This window comes from Xyrauchen texanus, chromosome 43, assembly GCF_025860055.1.
Source record: "Xyrauchen texanus isolate HMW12.3.18 chromosome 43, RBS_HiC_50CHRs, whole genome shotgun sequence".
Lineage (NCBI taxonomy): Eukaryota > Metazoa > Chordata > Actinopteri > Cypriniformes > Catostomidae > Xyrauchen > Xyrauchen texanus.
In genome coordinates, this window is record NC_068318.1 from 849189 (window position 1) to 873045 (window position 23857).

The 23857-nt window shown below is 38.9% G+C and overlaps 1 protein-coding gene across 6 annotated transcripts in view; it reads left to right on the top strand.

The window, feature by feature from the left end:
* Window positions 1-23857, top strand: part of LOC127635633 (phospholipid phosphatase-related protein type 1-like) — a 206971-nt gene that overhangs the window by 45424 nt on the left and 137690 nt on the right. The gene's annotated exons all lie outside the window — the stretch shown is intronic.

The following is a 23857-nucleotide window of genomic DNA, read 5'->3' on the forward strand; positions in this document are numbered from 1 at the left end:
AAAATATTCAGCAGGACGCGCCGGCGCGTCCGTCGACCCCAGAGGGTTAACAGTGCATGTCAGAACCCAAACCAAGCCATGAAGTCCAAGGAATTGTCTATAGACCTCTAAGACAGGATTTTATCGAGGCACAGATCTGGGGAATGGTACAGAAACATTTCTGCAGCATTGAAGGAAAATAAGATTGTCCAAACAAACAGGGACATTTAAGCAGGATGTAACATGTACTTTGTATAAACTCTTTTGAAAAGGAAACTGGATATAAAAGTGTGGTTCACTCAATCAAACCACTAAAACTGTTGTTGTTGTTGTGTGTGTGTGTGTGTGTGTGTGTGTGTGTGTGTGTGTATGTATATATATATATATATATATATATATATACACATACACACACATTTTATTGTTGTTGTAATTTTAGTGTTATTTTTCACATAAGATTGATCTTATCATGGATGATCTCATGATGATGATGTTGCGAGCTGCAGACAGCAGGGGTGAGAGATGAGCGTCTCCGTGAGCAGTATCAGCCAGTGGAACTTTAAATCTCTCCTGTTCTCGACTCCCGCTCAGATTGAGTCTCTTCCGCGACTAGTTGAAGCAGCTCTGACAGCACAGAGAATGACCGTTTTGGAGTTTGTGTTTATTTACATGGCACGCTCCCATATTATATGAACTTTAATTAAGAATAAAATAAAGATATATCGCAAAGCTGTGAACTGTGTTTTTATCAGACACTTGAGCTGCAGACAGTGGGGATGAGAGACGAGTGTCTCCGCGTTAGAGTGCACATCAGCCGGCGGAACTTTAAATCTCTCCTGTCTCGACTCCCGCTGAGATTGGGTCTCTTCCGTGACTGGTTGAAGCAGCTCTGACCGCACAGAGAAATATAGTTTTGGAGTTGTGCTTATTTACATGTCACTCTCCCGTATTATATTAACTTTAATTATTGATGAAATAAAGACATATCACCAAGCTATATCACAGCTTGTTTCTGTGTTATTTTTTTCTGACCACCAGTTCAGTGTCGGTCTGCTCGGCATCCATCTTCACCTGATTTCCACGCTGAACACCGGAAACTGACATGACCACACATGCCACTCCCTAAACTGAGACTGACTGGTCATCTTTATTAGCGGTGTAGAAAATGGGTAAACAGCTCTCAGAGAGAATGGGCTGTCACGTCCTTACATGTAATTATTTATTTAATAAAATCGCAGCATTTCCCGTCATATAATTGCACCACTAGTATTGTTTGTAGAATTTTGAGGAAAATAATACATTTAATCCATTTTGGAATAAGGCTGTAACATAGCAAAATGTGGTAAAAGTGAAGCGCTGTGAATACTTTCCGGATGCACTGTATTATAAACCTTTAAAAATCACATTAAATGTTTGATAATATAGAATCTGACCTGCAGTGCACCCGCTGTGATATAACCTGTCCTCCAGTGCATCTGCTTTGAAGTGTAATTGAAGATTTATTTAATTACAGTGTGCATTATAGAACTCTTATATCAAATCCATGAGTACAGAAGAAACTCACGTGCGAAAAGGTTAATAGAAGTGGCCCATCTCTGCTAAATACTCTCTGATTCAGCGCAAGCAGCAATCTCATGACAGTTTAAATGGCCTGGATCACCTGTTTAGATTGCCACAGACTGACCATCTTCATTTATGAATCAGAGTGATGGTGGCGTAGTGGGCTAAAGCACTGAACTGGTAAGCAGAAGGTTGTCGGTTCGATCCCCACAGCCACCACCATTGTGTCCTTGAGCAAGGCACTTAACTCCGGGTTGCTCTGGGGGGATTGTCCCTGTAATAAGGGCACTGTAAGTTGCTTTGGCTAAAAGTGTCTGCCAAATGCATAAATGTAATTAATCCGATGAACTTTTGATCCTGATCCTGAAGTTATGATTAATATAATATGCACTGCAGAGGAAGGTATTAAATGAGTGCTCGATGGGAAGAAAATGTTGGATTTTTGTGAGGTTCATGAATTAAATCTGTTTAAACAAGATATCTGCATATTTGCAGATGGTATATAATAGACATTTTAATGATATTTGTCTTTTATCATTAGAAAAGAAAGTTAAGTTACAGGGAGAGGCTGATAGAGTATGTGGTTTAGAGGTAAATAAATGAGCATTACATAGGATGCTGGATCTGGTCAAGTTTTGTGAGGTTTGTGTATTACATCCGTTTAAACGAGATATGCGCATATTTGCAGACGGTATGTAATATTAGTTTATTAATATTTGCCTTTTTGTCATTAGACAAAACATGTAAATGTTACAAGTTCAACTGTTGAGGAGAGAGAGGGAGAATGAAACAGGCGAGCACTTTAACATTATAAACTCAAACGCATCTGTCGTGGCTCTGATATGCAGACCGTTTAAATGAGACTGTGTTGCACATCAGTCTATTATTGTGACTGGTCGTTTACATGTCTTAGTTGCTTCATATGCATGTAGGGGATTGTCAGCCCCCTCAAGAAACAAATCAGCCAAAGGGGAAGATTTATCGGCCTCTGCGATTATATCAATTGACCACTACTCCTGAAGAAAATGTGAGTGATACGTTGCCACAGTGGTGTTTGTTTGATTTGTGTGGTTGACAGTGTATTGCAATTTGGTTGCTAGAGTGAACTGGATGGTTGCTAAGGTGTTGCTAGTGTTTTCTGGGTGGTTGGGCTTTTCTTAAGTGGTGGTTTACGTACATGGTCATCCACTGAATTGATTTTTGTTTTTGCATAATTAAAGTAATTTATGTGTGTGAGTTATATTTGATCATCTAAGCATCTAGAAACTGAACCCTGATAGCACACGTACATCACCCTGACGTTTATGTGATGTGTGTTTCTGTAAGATTGCTCATCTGCAATACATCTTTATGACATATGTCAATAAGTATAAGTCTTGGATATCAATAAGACATTCAGCATGTCTTTAAGACATTTATGATTCAAAATGTTTATAAATATGGTCTTTTAAGATGATTAGCAGATTAAATAGACTGTGATGGTTTCCAGATGAAAATATCTAAAACAGACATCCTAGAGATGGCATAATGTAGGTGTGCTTGGTGTGTTTTTGTACTTTAAGGTGCTGTGGGGAATCAAACTAACTTAACACCTTGGGGATGATTCACTTAGAAGGATTTGCATCCAAATTTATTAGGGATGCTCCGATCCAATACCTGGATCGGTAACGGCTCCGATACTGATGTTTTTTAGATACATCTGGTATCCGATCCAAATCCGACACTCTGTGTTAGTCATGCTCATTCCAGTCAAGCTCCAAAAATTATATAAAAGAAACATACGAACACTATTGAAGTAGTTAATATGACTTGTACATTTTATTATTCAAAGCCACTTGAAGACGTGCAATAGCTCTGTATTTAATAAGTAAATATATAATATGCACGTGCAGCACCAGTGCATTATTGAATGGCGCTGCTCCATTGACACACACACTCGTGCCTATTTTTTGCTTCCAAGCGTTGCTCAACATTTGAGCACTACTCGCGAACAACATCTGTACTGTAGATGCTCAATAGTTCAGTTCACTTATAATATGCATTTAGGAGGTGCATTTTATCAGAATTTGAATAAGAAGTGAATTAAACTAATGTGAACTTGCCTACAAACAGACATATACAGGACTTCCTGGAGAGTTCAGAATGTCAAAATAAAAGCCAGAGGGTTTTAAAGTTAATGGTGCACGATTTAAATATATTACGGTTTTATTTAAAATTGTCAATAATAATAAAGTCAATAATAATAACATATTATTAATTGTATTATTATTATTATTATTTGTTTACAATTTATAACAATATTTAAGTTTAATTGGTCCCAAAAAAAAACTGTGAATGAAAAGTGAACTAATATCCTACAACTAAGTTGAACAAAAAAGAGATCTGAATCATTTAAAGTGCAGATACAATGTTTTTTTGCAAAAGAAATTCAAAAACATCTCTTAATTTATTTTACATTTATTTGCAAAAATATCGCAATCTAAGTTGTGGCAGGCAATTTTTGTGAATGAAGCGCAACCTACAATGAGCCTAATTAACATAGAAAGGAGGCATGTTTGAGTGAAAAGTAATGACAAATATAGCTGCAAGCAGCAATACCGGGTCAAGCACATTATCTACAGCATGAGCAGCCAAAGAAGCATCATGACAAGTTTTAATGCCTTATCATATACATTGAGCAGTTTTAGGGCTGGGTGATATGACGATATATTCTGATGTTATAAATTATTACGTTATGTAAACATTTTCAGACATAACTTTGCCCCTTTCAGTGGGCAAGACCACCTGAATGCAGTAAAATCTGAGAGCGATGCAGAAAACTTGAATACTATGGAAATACAGAGCAGGATGTGGTCAGTGTTAAAGAGTTATTAAGAAAGCATTAAGCTGCAAAAGAGAAATAGTCTTGCATGCTGTATGATTGAAGGAAGACGTGTGATTTCTGTGAGTGCTTGCTATGTGATGAGCATTTGCTGTATCTTGGGTGCATTTCTGAGCGGTCAAATTATTTTATGAATTTTAAGTATTCATATAAACATGGTAAATTTGATCCTAAACGTGTGTAAACAGTTTCCAAAAAGGATTCATGTAAATACAGTACAAAGAATCATGATAAGTTTCAAGTCAAAATCCAATGAACGCTGTATGAGGAGTTAGAGTATGCTTTCAATTAAATTCAAAATGGTGGCGAGGCAATAGGGCAGACAATGTAAAATATGGCATCACTGTCATCACCATAACCAAAGAAACCAGACAAGACCAATCTCATGGACATAGTCTAAATTATTTTATAATAGGCCAAATAATTCACAATTTTATGCTACAATATAAGCAATAAAAGTTTCTTACCAGTTGGTGGCACTCTTCCGAAACTGCTCAGGTGCCATCAGGGCATGATGGCTATCACATGGAACAAGTATTGTTTTAATAGGCCAAAGCGTTGCCAAGATACAACATTGAGAATTGTTTGGTGTGCTTGCACAGTTGCACATGGCAGCCATGTTCCTCAAGATGTGCAACTGTTCTTATGGACAATGATGGAAAGTCTGACAAAGATTCTGCATGCAAATTTTGAAGTCAATCAGACCAACGACTCAGTAGTTAGAGATACTTTCACATTGTTTCCAGTTATAGCACCACCAAGTGGCCAAACCCTGCAACTTGTGCTGTGTGTTCTCCGATTGAGACTACATATAAGTGTGTCAAGTTCGGTGAAAATATCTCATTCCATTTAAGAGTTATATCTATTTACATAAAAGCGAAGAGAACTTTTTAAATTGTCGGCCTGTTTTTGGCACTTGCAATCGGAATTTTGCCATGTTCCTTCTAATCTTAAAGAACTTGCTTACCACACTTCTATCGGTGGTTTTGTTCTGATCGGATGAACGGCCTAGAAGCAATTCGCAAAAAGTATTTTTGGAACTTTTTGAAAGTGGCAACAGTCTATAATGGGAACCATTGCCACTGTGATATCGTTGCGCTCAGCAAGTCCTCAGGAAAATAGCGAGACCAGTCTTGTCAAATTAGGCCAGCGCCATCAAAAGTTATAAGCTCACAAAATTATATCATTTAATTTTTCATTTGGTGAATTCATTAGTAAAATACAGCATTTTGCGATTAAAATTCAAAAGGGCAGACACCAGAAATTGCAGACATGGAACAATTGGTTATCGTTTGACTCTGTATTTCGGCCTGAATCTAAAGAAACCAGGTTCGGCCAAAGCGTTCAATAGTTGTAAACCAAAACGGCATTTATTTTTCCTATCTTTTGACCAGTATGGAGCACTGCGCCGAAATGCTTCATGTCACCTCAGGACATGATGAATCAGATGAACGGCCTAGGACGAGAAAAAAAGTAGGTGTAAAGGGGTTTAGACGAGCAAGGAGGAGGCGAGAACCGACTTGACAATATAGATACTAGTTTAATGAAAAACTTAAACAAAAGACACAAACACACACATGACGGTCAGCTGCCTGTAAACGATCTCTCTCTGATGCACCACCATCCGCAGTCGGCCTTTATCCCTCTTGGAGGCTTAATTAGCCTGATAAGGGACCGGGTGTGCAGAATCACCTGGCTCCACCCTGTCACAGTAAGTTTTTCTGAAAATTCTAAATGGCAGAAATTTAGTCTGGTGGAATGCCAGTATGACGTAATTTCATTACTTTCTGGCGAACGGTTCTATGGGCTTTCATGGACTTCCATGGCAGAATAATAATGATAAGAAGAAGAACACTAACACCTTTCAGGGCATGATCCCTAACTCTTTCCCCGCCAGCGTTTAAAAAAAAAAGTTGCCAGCCACCGCCAGGGTTTTTGACGATTTTCGCTAAACTTTAATGGCCCGCAGAATATTTTCTTCCACGAATATATGAAGATGCTATATATCAAAATAAAGATCTGGGCCTCTGCTTTTAGGCAAAAAAAACGATTTTATTTTATCTTCATTTCTTCTTTTTTTATTGCGACTTGAACAGAGGTAGGTTTTGTCAAAAAACAACATTTCAGACAAAAAGCTGAGAAAAAGGCATGTTTATGTCTGATATTTTGAGCTTCTCATACTCCACTTCTTCATGTTTGAGACGATCGCAGTCTGTTTGTTTGATCAAAGAGTTGCGTACTCTTTCAAAACATGCGCAGGGGTCTTCCTTACCGTATAACACCTAAAACACGAAAACACGGAAAATTCCGTGTTTGGCGGGGAAGTGTTTTTTCATAAAACACGGAAAATTCCGTGTTTGGCGGGGAAAGAGCTAATGACTTAATTTAAATACTCAAGACGCAGCGCAATTTCAGTGCTGACTGTGCCTGCTAAAATAGATGTTAGGGTGATTAGTGAATAAGACGCAGGTTTTTGCACTTAAAACCATGTGCAAAAGTGGGGCAACTGTTTAGTGAATCTGACCCTTTTATTTCTATAGGACTAGTTATAATATTCTGACTTAACTGATGACAGTAACTTACTTTGCTGATTTAGGACTGTGCTTCCATAGTGAAGATAATTGTTTCCTACTCCATAACAGGAATTGTTCCTCTTTCATCACGCTCTTTGTGATTTAAGTACCATTTAGTCTAGGAATAGCTGAAGGCAAACCAGGCCAGTTTGTTTCCTAATGTCAAACATAATTAGAACAGGATATTACACATGACTTTGTCCATATTTTTGGAGGCACTCTATTGATAATTCTGTATTAATATTATTATTAAGAAATTTAGAAGGTAGAAGTTTGTATTTAAAGTGCAGCAAATATACGGATACTTAATCATTTATTTGTAAAAGCACCATTTAATTGAAATTGCTATGAACCATGCCAGCTCAGATATCCATCAGGTGTGAAGTCTGCTGTAACATTGACCAGAGAGACAAGAAGATTAATAACTCTTGAGATCCGCTGTGACCTTTTTCATTCGGACTGAAAGTTAAACTCCTATTGAAGTGCTTTTGGTTAATTCTCAGAGGCAGCTTATCTGAAATTTTCAATATTCCCATCTTTGTAGGCCACTTCTGAACTTCCCAGTAATGGTGTTTCCCTGATTGTTATTTGCGGTTGAATTGGAACGAGGATATACATGTGTGTGCGCATCTCTCAAAGTGTTTAAAGTGCTTTAGATTTATACGTTAGTGCCACAGAAGACATTTTATCTGAATTTTGCTTGACTTCATTTTCTCATAACTGTCATGTCATATTCATCACAGTGTCACATTTTATTGTAAGAGAGCTGATCCATATTTTAAAACCGTTGCTGCTAGCTTTAGCAATTTGGCCAACCTCAGTCCAACACTTACATCTCAAATAATACACATATTCACTAAGTCTGCAATTGACCTGGGCCCAATGAGACCCGAAAATACAACGGGTTCGGTCCGTTTTTCAAGTATTACTTCAGATTCGGGTTTGTAATTAATCAAATATAAATTGGCCTACCTAACTTGTTTCATGCACATGCTTTCACTCACAGACACACGCCAACAGACAAGCTAGGACCTGTTCATACCAAAGCTGTTTTTGACAATCTCTGCTGACTTTCAGTTGTTTAGATGTTCTTAAGATGTTCAGGTTGCGAAGAGGACTTATGTCACACATGGTTCCAGATTCCCTTACAAAAAATATTCTTGCAAACTTGCCACAAATTTGCCATTCATTATTTTCACATGTTAATGAGCTTGTGATTCGCCACAAATGTTTGCCAGAAGTTTGCAGCTCTTCATCGGTAGTGATGAACCTGCATTAAATCTTTGGCAACAAGGGATAATTTGAAGCAAATTTGCTGCAATGCTAATTTGTATGTGAAAATGATCAGAGGCGAGTTTGCAGAAAATTCACCATGAACTCAATTAACTTTTTTAAGGGTTGTTCTTCACCAAGTTTCAGCGCTTGATAAACGGTGAGCCAATGTTTTCTCTTCTGCTCTGTTGTGCTGAGGGGTCGCTGAGCCTTGTTAAAACTTTGTATGCTTACTGTTACTAAACTGATTCAAATGTTACCTACGATGCTTACATCAAATACAGCCTATTGCGACAATACTTGCTTGGCTGTCAAGACCACAGAGACCAAGTCAAGACTAAGACCACCGTTTATGGAGTGGTGGTGGTGTAGTGGTCTAAGCACATAGCTGGTAATCTGGTAATCAGAAGGACGCTGGTTCGAGCCCCACAGCCACCACCATTGTGTCCTTGAGCAAGACACTTAACTCCAGGTTGCTCTGGGGGGATTGTCCCTGTAATAAGTGCACTGTAAGTCGCTTTGGATAAAAGCGTCTGCCAAATGCATAAATGTAAATGTAAGACCAGAGTGTATTAAGACTGAGACAAGACCAAGACTTTGAGGGGTTGAGACCAAGTTGAGACCAAGACCAGACCAGTACAAGTCCCACACTGCATGACGCACTTACGATAAAATGTGGACCATGCAAACCATAGGCACTCCTCAAATTGATCTGAAAGGTCCACAGTCCCATAAAAACCCACAGGAAACATATGAAGATTCCTCTCATTCTCCTCTTTTATTGTCATATACAGTACTGTGTTTTAGGTTTTGAATCCAAAAGTTTTAGGCACTTGTGAAAGATTTTGCATAGTGATGTCTTCAAAAATAATGCCTTAAAAAGTTTTCATTTATCAATCATACAAAGTCCAGTAAACAAAAAAGCTAAATCAATATTTGGTGTGACCACCTTTGCTTTCAAAACAGCACCAATTCTCCTAGGTCACCTGGGCACAGATTTTCTTGGTTGTTAGCAGATAGGATGTTTCAAGCTTCTTGGAGAATTTACAACAGTTCTTCTATCTATTTAGGCCTCAACTGCTTCTATTTATGTACTCCCAGACTCACTCTAAGTTCAGTGCGGGGCTCTGTGGGGGCTATTCTATCTGCTGTAGAGCTCCCTGTTCTTCTTCTATTGTATTCTCAAAAGGAATGTTCGGGAGTTTAAAATGTATATTTCCTATTGACACACTAAAGCTGAAGATATATATAACCATCTTAAGACAAATGTTTTTGTGAAACATCTTATATGCCTATGACTTGTGCACATTACTGTATGTATATATACAGTGGGGCAAAAAAGTATTTAGTCACCCACCAATTGTGCAAGTTCTCCCACTTAAAAAGATGAGAGAGGCCTATAATTTTCATCATAGGTACACTTCAACTATGAGAGACAAAATGAGGGGAAAAAAATCCAGAAAATCACATTGTAGGATTTTTAATGAATTTATTTGCAAATTATGGGGGAAAATAAGTATTTGGTCACCTACAAACAAGCAAGATTTCTGGCTCTCACAGACCTGTAACAACTTCTTTAAGAGGCTCCTCTGTCCTCCACTCGTTACCTGTATTAATGGCACCTGTTTGAACTTGTTATCAGTATAAAAGACACCTGTCCACAACCTCAAACAGTCACACTCCAAACTCCACTATGGCCAAGACCAAAGAGCTGTCAAAGGACACCAGAAACAAAATTGTAGACCTGCACCAGGCTGGGAAGACTGAATCTGCAATAGGTAAGCAGCTTGGTGTGAAGAAATCAACTGTGGGAGCAATTATTAGGAAATGGAAGACATACAAGATCACTGATAATCTCCCTCCACGCAAGATCTCACCCCGTGGGGTCAAAATGATCACAAGAACGGTGAGCAAAAATCTCAGAACCACACGGGGGGACGTAGTGAATGACCTGCAGAGAGCTGTGACCAAAGTAACAAAGGCTACCATCAGTAACACACTATGCCGCCAGGGACTCAAATCCTGCAGTGCCAGACGTGTCCCCCTGCTTAAGCCAGTACATGTCCAGGCCCGTCTGAAGTTTGCTAGAGAGCATTTGGATGATCCAGAAGAGGATTGGGAGAATGTCATATGGTCAGATGAAACCAAAATAGAACATTTTGGTAAAACTCAACTCGTCGTGTTTGGAGGAGAAAGAATGCTGTGTTGCATCCAAAGAACACCATACCTACTGTGAAGCATGGGGGTGGAAACATCATGCTTTGGGGCTGTTTTTCTGCAAAGGGACCAGGACGACTGATCCGTGTAAAGGAAAGAATGAATGGGGCCATGTATCGTGAGATTTTGAGTGAAAACCTCCTTCCATCAGCAAGGGCATTGATGATGAAACGTGGCTGGGTCTTTCAGCATGACAATGATCCCAAACACACCGCACGGGCAATGAAGGAGTTGCTTCGTAAGAAGCATTTCAAGATCCTGGAGTGGCCTAGCCAGTCTCCAGATCTCAACCCCATAGAAAATCTTTGGAGGGAGTTGAAAGTCCGTGTTGCCCAGCGACAGCCTCGAAACATCACTGCTCTAGAGGAGATCTGCATGGAGGAATACCAGCAACAGTGTGTGAAAACCTTGTGAAGACTTACAGAAAACGTTTGACCTCTGTCATGGCCAACAAAGGGTATATAACAAAGTATTGAGATAAACTTTTGTTATTGACCATATACGTACTTTCCCCCATAATTTGCAAATAAATTCATTAAAATTCCTACAATGTGATTTTCTGGATTTTTTTTTTTTCTCGTTTTGTCTCTCATAGTTGAAGTGTACCTATGATGAAAATGACAGGCCTCTCTCATCTTTTTAAGTGGGAGAACTTGCACAATTGGTGGCTGACTAAATACTTTTTTGCCCCGCTGTAAATATATATACATACAGTAATGTGCATATATATGTGTGTGTGTGTGTGTGTGTGTGTGTGTATCAGTGTACCATGAGAAATGTCTTTATAAAATAATCAAAAGGAATTGCAGAGGTGAATTGTAAGTGTCTGGTAATCTGCCAGAAAATCATAGCCCTGGCATTAGCAGCCCAATAATAATGATGGAAAAGAGTTTGCACTAGACCACCCAACTCTTTAGGCTTCTGCAAATGAACCTTAGAAATTCTATGTGCTTTATAGCCCCAAATAAATGGCAAACTGACAGAATCTAAAAGTTAAAAAAATGAATGTGGCAAACATATAGGCAGGTTCTGAAAAAGATAACAAAGCAAGCCAGAGAGACCATTTTAATAGCATTAACCTGACCCATTAAAGATAACGGAAGAATCGATAGATATTATCAATAGATGTTTTTAACTTATTTGTGGCTTCTGTGAAATTTAGACTGAAAATATGTTGCCATTTTTTGGAACGACTAACCCTAAATAATTAAAGTGATCCTCGGTGATTCTAAAAGTTAATGACCTCAGAAGCTGAGCATCCATCCCTTCACCCAAGGGCATGAATACACTCTTCTCCCAATTAACAAAATAACCAGAAAATGAGCCAAAATCTTGAAGTGATTCCATTAAAAATGGCAAAGGAGAAAAAAGGGTCAAATATAAAAACAGATCGTCGGCATATATAGACAGCTTAACCTCAGATTGACCACATGATATACCCCTAATCTCCAAATGATTATGAAGATGGATGGCCAGGGGTCCTAAAGCTAGATAAAATAACATTGGGCTTAAACAACAGCCCTGTCATGTTCCACTGAAGAGGAAAGAAAACAGACCTATCCGAATTAGTATGTATTGTAGATTAGTATTTTTGTATTTTTATGAATGGTTTAAAATTCTCACCAAAGCCAAACCGATACAGCACAGTAAACATATAACTCCATTCAGTTCGGTCGAAGGCCTTTTCAGCATCTAAAGAAAGAACAGCTGCCTTAGAACTCATACTCTTATTACAATACAAAATATTTAGCGGTGACGTGAATTCAAAAATGGAAATCGTCCTGGGACAAAGCCAGTTTGATCTGGGTGAATTAACATGGCCACATGTTTATTCAAACGGGTGGCCAAAATAATGGCAATCACTGTTTGATTGCTATTGAGGAGACTTATTGGCCTGTAACTAAAGGGCTCTGTTACATCTCTATCTTTTTTCTTCAAAAGTGTATTTTGCATATGTGTGCCTCATACAAAGAGTCAGGAAATATTTTCTTCTCAATCGAATGATTTACCATTCTAAGCAACAAAGGCGCGATTGCATTTGGATTAGCCTTATAAAATTCCACACCAAACCCATCAGCACCTGTGGCTTTCCCATTTGAAAAGGAGTTAATTGCCTCCAAAATTTCAAAGAGAGTGAACGGTTCCTCTAATTCCTCTCTGGCGCATTCATTAAGTTTGGAAAAGTCCAGTGCCTCAAGAAATTGATGCCTGGACAGCTGGAAGAATAAAGATACTTATACAATTCAACAAAAGGATTATTGATTTCTTTAGGATGTGTTAATAAATTACCATTGTGAGATTTTATTTGAGGAATGGCCCTGCTAGCCTGCGCACCTCTTAGTTGCCTGGCAAGAAGCTTATCTGCCTTACCTCCAAACTCAAACCTTTTGTTTAGATTTAATTAATAAATTAGAAATCTGATCGCTCAAAATAATTATATTCATATTCCCACTTAAGAATAGCATTAAGGTCACTCTGAGCTTTAGATGAACAAACTGTTTGTTCTAAACATGGAAGTGTGGATTCTATCCCAGACAGATGCCTACACATCTCCTTCCTCAACGAATATTCATATGCAACAATATGACCTCTTAACACAACACTACTTTACAGGTTTCCCACAGACAAGAATCTGAAACATCCCCCTTGTCGTTGGTCTCCAAAATTTGGCTTAAACACTCAGACATATAAGATTGAAACTGTCTATCCATTAATAATTGAGGATTGAAACCCCAACAATACTGCGCCCTTGGTAGCAAAATTTTCAGACCCATAGAAATAGGGCTATGATCAAAAATGAGAATATTATGATATTTCAGGAGTCACGCCCTGAATGAGTTTGTAGTCAATAATAAAGTAATCTATATGTGTATAGGATTTATGGACATGGGAGAAGTAAAATCATGAGCAGTCTGATTAAGAAATCCCCATATATCCACCAGATTCATAGATTTTATCAAATTATTTAAAACACCTACAGACTGAATAGGAGAACCTTGTGAAGAATGACGATTGAGATGATGATCCAATTAAAGTCTCCTGCAAATATCAAATCAGTTGAGTTAGTATCTGGAATAAGCCTGAATAATTTCCTAAAAAAACAGGATCATCTATGTTTGTCCCATTCACGTTAACACATAATCGGGAAATTATTAATGAATACTTATAATATATCTCCCCGCAGGGTCAGACACCACAGAGTGCATTCGAAAAGGAATTGATTTCCTAAAAAGTATAGCCACATCTCTAGCTTTAGAGGAAAAAGTGGCTAAACTTGTGAGATCCAATTTGCCCTAAGCCGCATCTGTTCGCTGGGTCAAATATGGGTTTCTTGAAGAAAAATAATATCAGCCGACAATGACTTTAAATGTGCAAACACTTTTCACCCTCTTAATTGGGTGCCCCATTCCTCTTACATTCCAACTAACAAATGTAATATTCACTTTGGCATTGTTATTACTATTAGTAATAGTGCCACTCATACAACATCTTTAAAACATAGCAAACACAAAATCAATAATAATCATAGCATTATCTGGTGAAACAATAAACATAAAAAAGAACTCACAAACTCCCCACAGCTGCCCCAGGAACCGAAACGGCAAATATTCCCCATCATCTCAGAGACAACTAGAGTGCAAATTGAGGCTAACTTAGTTTACCTTAGCCCCAGAAAAAGAGCAGATATAACGAAAAACCCAAAAGGATTGACCAAAAAAAAAAAAAAATACTTCTGCTCTCCGCAGCACAAATAACCAGTCATCTGAATCACGTACCTCAAAGAAAATTAACAGAATGTTCCAAAAATTATTTTAGTTGAGGTCCATACTCCAAGCTGAGTAAAGTCATACACAGAAGCTACGCTGTGTCATTCGACAAGTTATCCACAACCTTCTTAGCCTATTCCGGCAATTCAAAAGGAAGCTCCCAACCGTTATAATGCAGCATCAGTTTCTCAGAAAAACGCAAGGACCATTTCAACCCAGTCTCCCGTAGAGCTTTCGTGATTGAGCTAAAGGCACGTCGCCACTCGGCCACCTTCTGTGTATAGTCAGGGAAGATGTGAATCCATTTTCCTTTTGTATTCCAGTGGAAACTTTTCCAGGCTCAGACGAAGAATTAAATCCTTATCCCGATCATTGTGGATCCATGCGATAATGGTGCGAGGTCTCTGGCCATCAGACCAGGTTTGGGTAATAGTGCCCGATGAGCTTGGTCAATTTTCACAGGTTTGGGGAAGTTCTCTCGGCCAAAGAGCTCAGTAATGAAGTCTGAAATGAACACCGAAGGGCACCCCCGCTCCTCTCCTTCGCCTATTCCCACAAATTTGAGATTCAGCCTACAAGAGTGTCCTTCCAAGACATTCAGTTTAGCCCAGAGAGATTTTTTTCACACACGTTTTCAACCTTCCCAAGGCGTAAATCCATACCGTCCATGGCACCTTCTATCTCTACCATTTTTTGTTTAAAGCCAGCCTAATCTGACTGCAAATTAACCAATGTGGTGTCCAATGCATCCAAACAAGCACTTAAGGCTGTCATCTTGTCCTCTATCAGCTTTCTCAAATTATCTCCTTGGGCACTGATTGCAGCAAGTATCACATTCACATTTCCCTGTGAGAAAATGGGTTGCCTGGGTTGGCATCCTCCTTAATAGCTGCAACAGTTTTTGAAGATTTCTTAGATGCCATTTTGCGGACACAGAATGAGTCATCGAAATGGACACCAGTAGCCCGCTGGAGGTATTTTTGCTCCTCCTGTTCCTCCTCGAGGAACAGATACCGTTCCTGCTGCTGGGTTGTTGCCCTTTTACGGCCCTGTCCAGCTCTTCTTGCAATGCAGCTGGACTACCTGTGCAACCTAAATGGGCTACAGATACCACCTCATGCTACCAGTAGTAACAAGACCTCTAGCAAAATGCTAAACTAGAGAAGAATCAGTCAGGAAGGATAAGGAGAGAGCAATTGTCTGTGGCCACCACCTGCAAAACCATTCCCTTTTTGGGGGTTTTCTTGCTTTTGCCTCTCCAGTGCATCTGTTGACACATTAATTTGCACCAAAACAGGTAACATTGATTAACAATCACAGTTAGGCTTCTTAACTGGACAGCTTGATATCCCTGAAGTTTAATTGACTTTGTGTTATACTGTGATGATTACGTGTTCCCCTAATTTTTTTGGGCAGTGTAGTAACTTTTCGAGTTGAATGGAATGCAGCAAGAGGCAGATTACTGGTCCCAGCCGTTTCGGTAAGCATTGCATTGCAGAATTTACATACTACTGTTTTTTGGATGCTATTTTTGCAAATGAACTCTTTGGCTGGTCTCTGTCTCGAGACCACGGCTGATCTCGAGTACTGCAACACTGTTGCTTGGAGAACAAATAAAAAAACGAGTGATTGATTTAGGGTTTAGCCTAAACATTATGTGTCTGGTTCGGTCTGAAAATCTGCACCGATACCACTTTTTCTCTTCCGATACCTGAAATCTCAGTATCAGCAGATACCGATCCGATACCAGTGTTGTTTTTTGCATAATCAGTTTATAATATCTTTACATTATTGTGTGGAACTAATTGGGAGTACTCTTTAATATGTAAAGTGTGTGTGTGTATATACAGAGCAGCACCATTAATTAACAAGCTGGGCATACTATATATTTACTTATTAAACACAGCCTCTTGTGATTCATAGAGCTATTGCACGTCTTCAAGTGGCTTTGAATAAAATGCACAAGTCATATGAACCACTTTAATGGTGTTTAAATGGTTCCTTTTATGTAATTTTTGGAGCTTGATAGTAATGAACATGACTAATATACAGTATCAGATTTAGATTGGGCTCGTCGGACCAATACCCCATCCGTCTAAAAGCTTCAGTATCGTAACCGATACCGATCCAGGTATCGGATTGGTGCAACCAATTGGATCACATGTTCTCGGGGGTGGGTCGGGTTCTGGCTTTATTTTAAAGCCTGTGTAGCCCTCTAATATTCACACAGCTGGAGGTGATGGTAAAAAATTCAACTCATATTTTTTTGGTGCCGTCTTAGAGGTTTTGCTAGTTGCTGTATTCATGATTAATTATGATAATTTTGTCAGACCAACATCACAGCCATGTAACTACTCCCCTAACGCTACATAGGGCAAGCCGCGACCGCTGAGCGCATGAAGTTTAGGACGTTCCACACTTGTTCCACATTTTTCACCTATGATTTTGGAGCAAAAATACAGTAAAAAATAAAGAAAGAAACCTTCGAAAGGTGGCAGCGACATATTTCTTTTTTTTACGCAGAGATTAGTTCTATTACTAAAATCAGTTGACTTAATTACCCCTTGTTGCATTTTATGCCAATGGTCATGAGTCAAATAATTTGGAAAAGAAACAATGTTGTTTTTGTTTTCCAAACTTAGAATGCCTATTACTCGATAAGATTTCAAAAATATTATAATATCCTTTCAGATTCTGGTTCTGAATAAATTGTCCTTTTACAAAATAATTTCCATTGTACAAAATAATTCAAATATTGATTAATGGCACTTTAAAATATTGAAGTATTTCAAAGTGACTGACACCTAGTGTCAGGTAGGGAATGAGGTTTTGCCCCAAGTGAAGGAGTTCAAGTACCTCGGGGTCTTGTTCACGAGTGAGGGGACAATGGAGCGGGAGGTTGGCCGGAGAGTCGGGGCAGCAGGGGCGGTATTGCACTCGCTCTATCGCACCGTTGTCACGAAAAGAGAGCTGAGCCGAAAGGCAAAGCTCTCGATCTACCGGTCAATTTTTGTTCCTACCCTCACCTATGGTCATGAAGGTTGGGTCATGACCGAAAGAACTAGGTCGCGAGTACAAGCGGCCGAAATGGGCTTCCTCAGAAGGGTGGCGGGCTTCTCCCTTAGAGATAGGGTGAAGAGCTCAGTCATCCGTGAGGAGCTCGGAGTAGAGCCGCTGCTCCTTTGCGTTGAAAGGAGTCAGTTGAGGTGGTTTGGGCATCTGGTAAGGCTGCCCCCTGGCCGCCTCCCTAGGGAGGTGTTTCAGGCACATCCAGCTGGGAGGAGGCCTCGGGGAAGACCCAGGACTAGGTGGAGAGATTACATCTCCACACTGGCCTGGGAACGCCTCGGGTCAGCCCAGTCAGAGCTGGTTAATGTGGCTCGGGATAGGGAAGTTTGGGGCCCCCTGCTGGAGCAGCTGCCCCCGCGACCCGACTTCGGATAAGCGGTTGAAGATGGATGGATGGATGGATGGATGGATGGATGGATGGATGGATGACACCTAGTGGCGAGGATGCTGCATCGTTCAAACTGTTGTTTTCATTTACCTATTCCATTGTATAAATTCACAATCCACAGTAAGCCAGGATTAATTTAATCTGTTAATGAATGTCTCCAATAACAGGGCAGTTACTGAGATTGTGTAGTATTCAGCTGTTCATGTGATACTAATATGGCTGCCCCCATGAAGCACCCCTGCCCCATGTAGAATAAAAGAGCTTTTATAAGGTTTTTTGCAAGTGTGACCTGCCGATACCGTTTTTTCCCGATTTTCTTTCTAAGAACTATTATTGACCGCATATACAAACAAAATCTACCTTTCTTCAATGCAACATTTTTATTTTCATAATAAAATAAGTTATTAAACATTACAATTTCCCCCAAACTGCACTAAGTTACAGGATCTTCTCTCACTTAAACAACTCTCAAAATAAAGTGTTCTGTGACTGGAAAGAGGTAGAAATAACAATTAACTGCAAATTAGTTGCTTTATATAACAAATGTAATTTTCCACTATTTTTATAAATGGACCTTTTTCTCTTTATTACTCGGACAAAACAATTCCAAAGATCTGAACAACTGAAGTGTCCAATACACTCAACTTACGTTAGATGTCCAAATACAGTGCCTTGCGAAAGTATTCAGCCCCCTTGAACTTTTCGACCTTTTGCCACATTTCAGGCTTCAAACATAAAGATATAAAACTGTAATTTTTTGTGAAGAATCAACAAGTGGGACACAATCATGAAGTGGAACGAAATTTATTGGATATTTCAAACTTTTTTAACAAATAAAAAACTGAAAAATTGGGCGTGCAAAATTATTCAGCCCCCTTAAGTTAATACTTTGTAGCGCCACCTTTTGCTGCGATTACAGCTGTAAGTCGCTTGGGGTATGTCTCTATCAGTTTTGCACATCGAGAGACTGAAATTTTTGCCCATTCCTCCTTGCAAAACAGCTCAAGCTCAGTGAGGTTGGATGAAGAGCGTTTGTGAACAGCAGTTTTCAGTTCTTTCCACAGATTCTCGATTGGATTCAGGTCTGGACTTTGACTTGGCCATTCTAACACCTGGATATGTTTATTTGTGAACCATTCCATTGTAGATTTTGCTTTATGTTTTGGATCATTGTCTTGTTGGAAGACAAATCTCCGTCCCAGTCTCAGGTCTTTTGCAGACTCCATCAGGTTTTCTTCCAGAATGGTCCTGTATTTGGCTCCATCCATCTTCCCATCAATTTTAACCATCTTCCCTGTCCCTGCTGAAGAAAAGCAGGCCCAAACCATGATGCTGCCACCACCATGTTTGACAGTGGGGATGGTGTGTTCAGGGTGATGAGCTGTGTTGCTTTTACGCCAAACATAACGTTTTGCATTGTTGCCAAAAAGTTCGATTTTGGTTTCATCTGACCAGAGCACCTTCTTCCACATGTTTGGTGTGTCTCCCAGGTGGCTTGTGGCAAACTTTAAACGACACTTTTTATGAATATCTTTAAGAAATGGCTTTCTTCTTGCCACTCTTCCATAAAGGCCAGATTTGTGCAGTATACGACTGATTGTTGTCCTATGGACAGAGTCTCCCACCTCAGCTGTAGATCTCTGCAGTTCATCCAGAGTGATCATGGGCCTCTTGGCTGCATCTCTGATCAGTCTTCTCCTTGTATGAGCTGAAAGTTTAGAGGGACAGCCGGGTCTTGGTAGATTTGCAGTGGTCTGATACTCCTTCCATTTCAATATCATCGCTTGCGCAGTGCTCCTTGGGATGTTTAAAGCTTGGGAAATCTTTCTGTATCCAAATCCGGCTTTAAACTTCTCCACAACAGTATCTCGGACCTTCCTGGTGTGTTCCTTGTTCTTCATGATGCTCTCTGTGCTTTAAACGGACCTCTGAGACTATCACAGAGCAGGTGCATTTATACGGAGACTTGATTACACACAGGTGGATTCTATTTATCATCATTAGTCATTTAGGTCAACATTGGATCATTCAGAGATCCTCACTGAACTTCTGGAGAGAGTTTGCTGCACTGAAAGTAAAGGGGCTGAATAATTTTGCACGCCTAATTTTTCAGTTTTTTATTTGTTAAAAAAGTTTGAAATATCCAATACATTTCGTTCCACTTCATGATTGTGTCCCACTTGTTGTTGATTCTTCACAAAAAATTACAGTTTTATATCTTTATGTTTGAAGCCTGAAATGTGGCAAAAGTTCGAAAAGTTCAAGGGGGCCGAATACTTTCGCAAGGCACCGTATCAGTTGTAAAACTGAGCACTGCTTCGGGAATGGCTTGTAACCATACCTGTCAACACTCCTGTTTTTCCCGGGAGTCTCCCGTTTTGTTATTTCTCCCAAAAAAACCTCCCGTAATTTGTATGGCCCAAACCACGTTATATGAATAATCACATCAATATATTATTCCAAGTTGGTACAGTTGCCAGATCTTGAATGAAACGCATCCTACTCACACAATCGACACATCATACACATTACAAATCATTTATGACCACAATCTGGTAACCTACAACCCATTTGCGCTGTTGATATCTGCGCAGGCAGTAGACGCTGGATGTTCAATCAAGCATCACTGGTAGAGGGGAGGAGAAGACTCCGCTGGTGCTCCGGTGGAAAAAAAAAAATATACATGTACATTTAACAACAGCTGGATGGAAGAATTGAATTTCATATCCCGAAGCCATATCGACAGTGCCCACTGCTGCACAGTCATTCCCTCAGGGGAGAGTATGGGTCACAGGCCCAGATACGAGAGGACGAGAGACGGGGAGAGATGGACACAGCCAGAGGAGTAATCTCTCCTCAAACCTCACTGGAGAACTGGAGAATAGCTCCACCTGAACCAAAGACTGCTACTTTTTATAAGCATTTCACACTCAGTCACACATCCTGCAAACCGGAAGTCTTTGCCATATAGTATTTGATTATGTCTTTTATTTATGACATCTGTGTTTTGTTTTCTCCAAGGACAAAATATTACCAGCTAGTTTATTTTTATAAATTTTTGAGCATGCTGTAGTATAATTTTAGGATCACAGGATATAATAAGCGGTGCATTCATACTGTACGATTTGGCCATTATTTCGCTGTCTGAGACTGGGATCGTAAAAAACAATAATCTTGTCATAGAGCATAATCTGTAGTCTTTGATTGCTTAGCGTGACATGTTAAACCAACGTCCGATTTGATGAATCTTTTTTCCTCCTACAAAGTTCTGGCAGGGTCTAAAATTTTGCAGTGTAGTGTAAATGTTCCTACACAGCCAGATGAGGTAACCCAACCTGATCTCATTAGAAGCAAACCACCGCAAACCACAGTTCATGTTTATGTATCAAACTTTTTCTTGTAGTTCTTCAGCAGCAGCGGCCTCTATTGCTCATTGAGTGTATATAAGAATTAGAAGAATTAATGTTAATGAAGAGTATGGTGTAGAGCTGAAACGATTAGTCGACATTATCGACAACGTCGACAATAAAAATATTGTCAACAAATATTTTCGTTGTCGAATAGTCGTTTGATCTCATTTTACGTAACATGAGATCACAGTAAACTGTAATGATGACGGGTGAGTGCAGCACTGCAGTTCACGCCTGAGTCTGACTGAGTAAGAATTACACAGATCACCGTCCAGATACACTCTAAACTTTCCAAATAGCTTCAGGTGATGTAGACCCCAAAGTATTTGGGAATTATACAAAAATATCCAATAAGCAAATACAGAAGTACTCTCGTTGTGGAATAAGTGGAGCCGGAAGTTTTTAAACACCCTGGCATTACATCTTAAATGCAGATATGTTTAATGCGTTATAGCTTTATTAAAGTTACAAATAATATGGAAGTAGGTCTTGTAGTTAACTGCAAACTCCGAAACTGGCATTTCTCAGTGCGGTCAGCGCCTCTTCTATGAGCTGTGCAAATGTCCCGATCTAAGGGGGAGAGATAGAAACTGCAAACTGTCACAGGGATGCTTGTCCCTCGAGCCCGCACTTACTAAAGCTAGATTATAACGTGATGGCTCACAACTTATTGAATCATAATATATGTGTCACTTTGCATTTCTTATCATGAAGAAAATTGGCAATATGCAGCTTTATTATTAAGAGGGAGTTTTTTTTTTTTTGAGAGAGTTAAAGATGGATTGAAGTGAACAGAAAAGTGAGAGAGGGTAGTCTTCGCCCCATTATACACTGCAGCAAAATATGTTTTTGATTTGTTTTGTTTTTGCTTGTTTTCCAATAAAAATATGTAAAACTCATTTAAAACAATGTACATTTACTTTAGGAACTATACTGCTGAAAAAATAATTGTTATCTGAGAATGTTGAATATAATATTAAAAATACTAACTTGACTTGATCAGAAAGCTTTGTAAAAAGGGGAGATTTGTGGTGAGAAATATGACAGTTTGAAAAATGTGTCAGAAGCAGAGTCAGGACCCTGTTGTAGGCCTATGCAAGAGATTGATGCTCTCACTGTGGAAGACGGTAAGCTGTGTGAATAAGCAAACATGTTCACATTAGTTACACTAGGCCTATAACAACTTTCTATGCCCAAGTGTTATTAGTGACCCATTATGTTTTTTATCAAAAGATAGGACTAGTAAATATACAAAATGCCTAGAAAAATACAATGAATTACAAGGCTGTAGAGAACAGTGCACTATTGCAGACTTATATACTGAGGTTTTAATTACATTATTTTAATAGTCAGTCGTGAAATAAAGTGGGCAGGTTTAAGGCATGAAAATTCAGGTCTGAAAATGAGTCTCACTCCGGCCCTGACTCACATACACTGATCGTTACGATTGGGATCAGAGAGTGTTCTGACATAATATTGCACAATGTGCCATGGCTTTTACTCTAGATCTCAGTGCATTCATTTCTTACAGTCTGACATGCAACAGTCGTGAAAACGTGCTATTTTACTAAAGTACAAAAATTTGCTGTGTTACTAATCTCACACTTAACATATTTACCTTGCCTTTTCCAAGCAATTGGATGTACAATTGTTGACTGGCAGATGATAAAATGGTTGAAATATCCCATAGACTTTACATTAAATGAGGGACCCGAGTTATATCTAGAGTACTTGGTATTGGGCTCTTTTGACTTTGGCCAATAATCAACCACTTAGTAGCAATGCCCCCACAACCTACTGTAACAAGTACAATTCACATTTTCATCTGAATAAAATCTGTCATTTATAAATTATGCTTATGATGATATGCACATAGGAACATTTAGAAAATTATTGTACGTTCACTTTTAGGATCATTCTATTTTTGTATTTTTAAAAGAGACCCCCTTCATACCATTCCTTAGATAATTCCTAAACCTTTCAAAAGGAAACGTTGATTGACAGATCAAAAATAAAGAAGTGCATTTCCCTTAGTATTGTCATATGTAGGAAATTTGGTAGTATAAATGTACACAGGATGGGTTAATGTGACCCATGAAACAGTATGTGTGAGCTAATAATTCATTTAAACTGTCCTTATTCTACTTTATTATGTATGGAAATGTATAATGGATTTAGTCGCGTTCGACAACCATTATAAGAAAGATAAATGGCAAATAACAAGATTATTTGTCTGAATAAAATACAGCATCTCGTTGTATCTGCTCACAATTTCTATTGTAAGGAATTAGCTTTAATAAGGGAATTATGATTAATTCACTTATCGGAGTAATATTATTCTCATGACTTATTGAAAATAATATTACACATATTTTAGGTATAGCTTTGAAGCAAAATCTTTTAAAAACAGGGATGAGATTATTTATCAAAATATTCCACAGTCACATTATCTTTGGATACAGACAAACTTTCTTACTATTCTAAACATAAACTAATCTAACACATACAACAGGAAACAGGTTGGTGAGTAAAGTGACAGAATGATCAATACAGAGAAAATGAAATTTATGGAGTCTGTTGACAATGCCTTAAACAATACCATTTATCCTTCTTTGAGTCTAAATCGATTTGCAGTCGGATTACCCAAAATATTTAACTAATACACTTGGGTGTATTATTTGGGTGTGTGATATGTAGAGCAGAGAGTGAGAGGCTTCCTCGGGACTTCGGGTCCCAAGTTT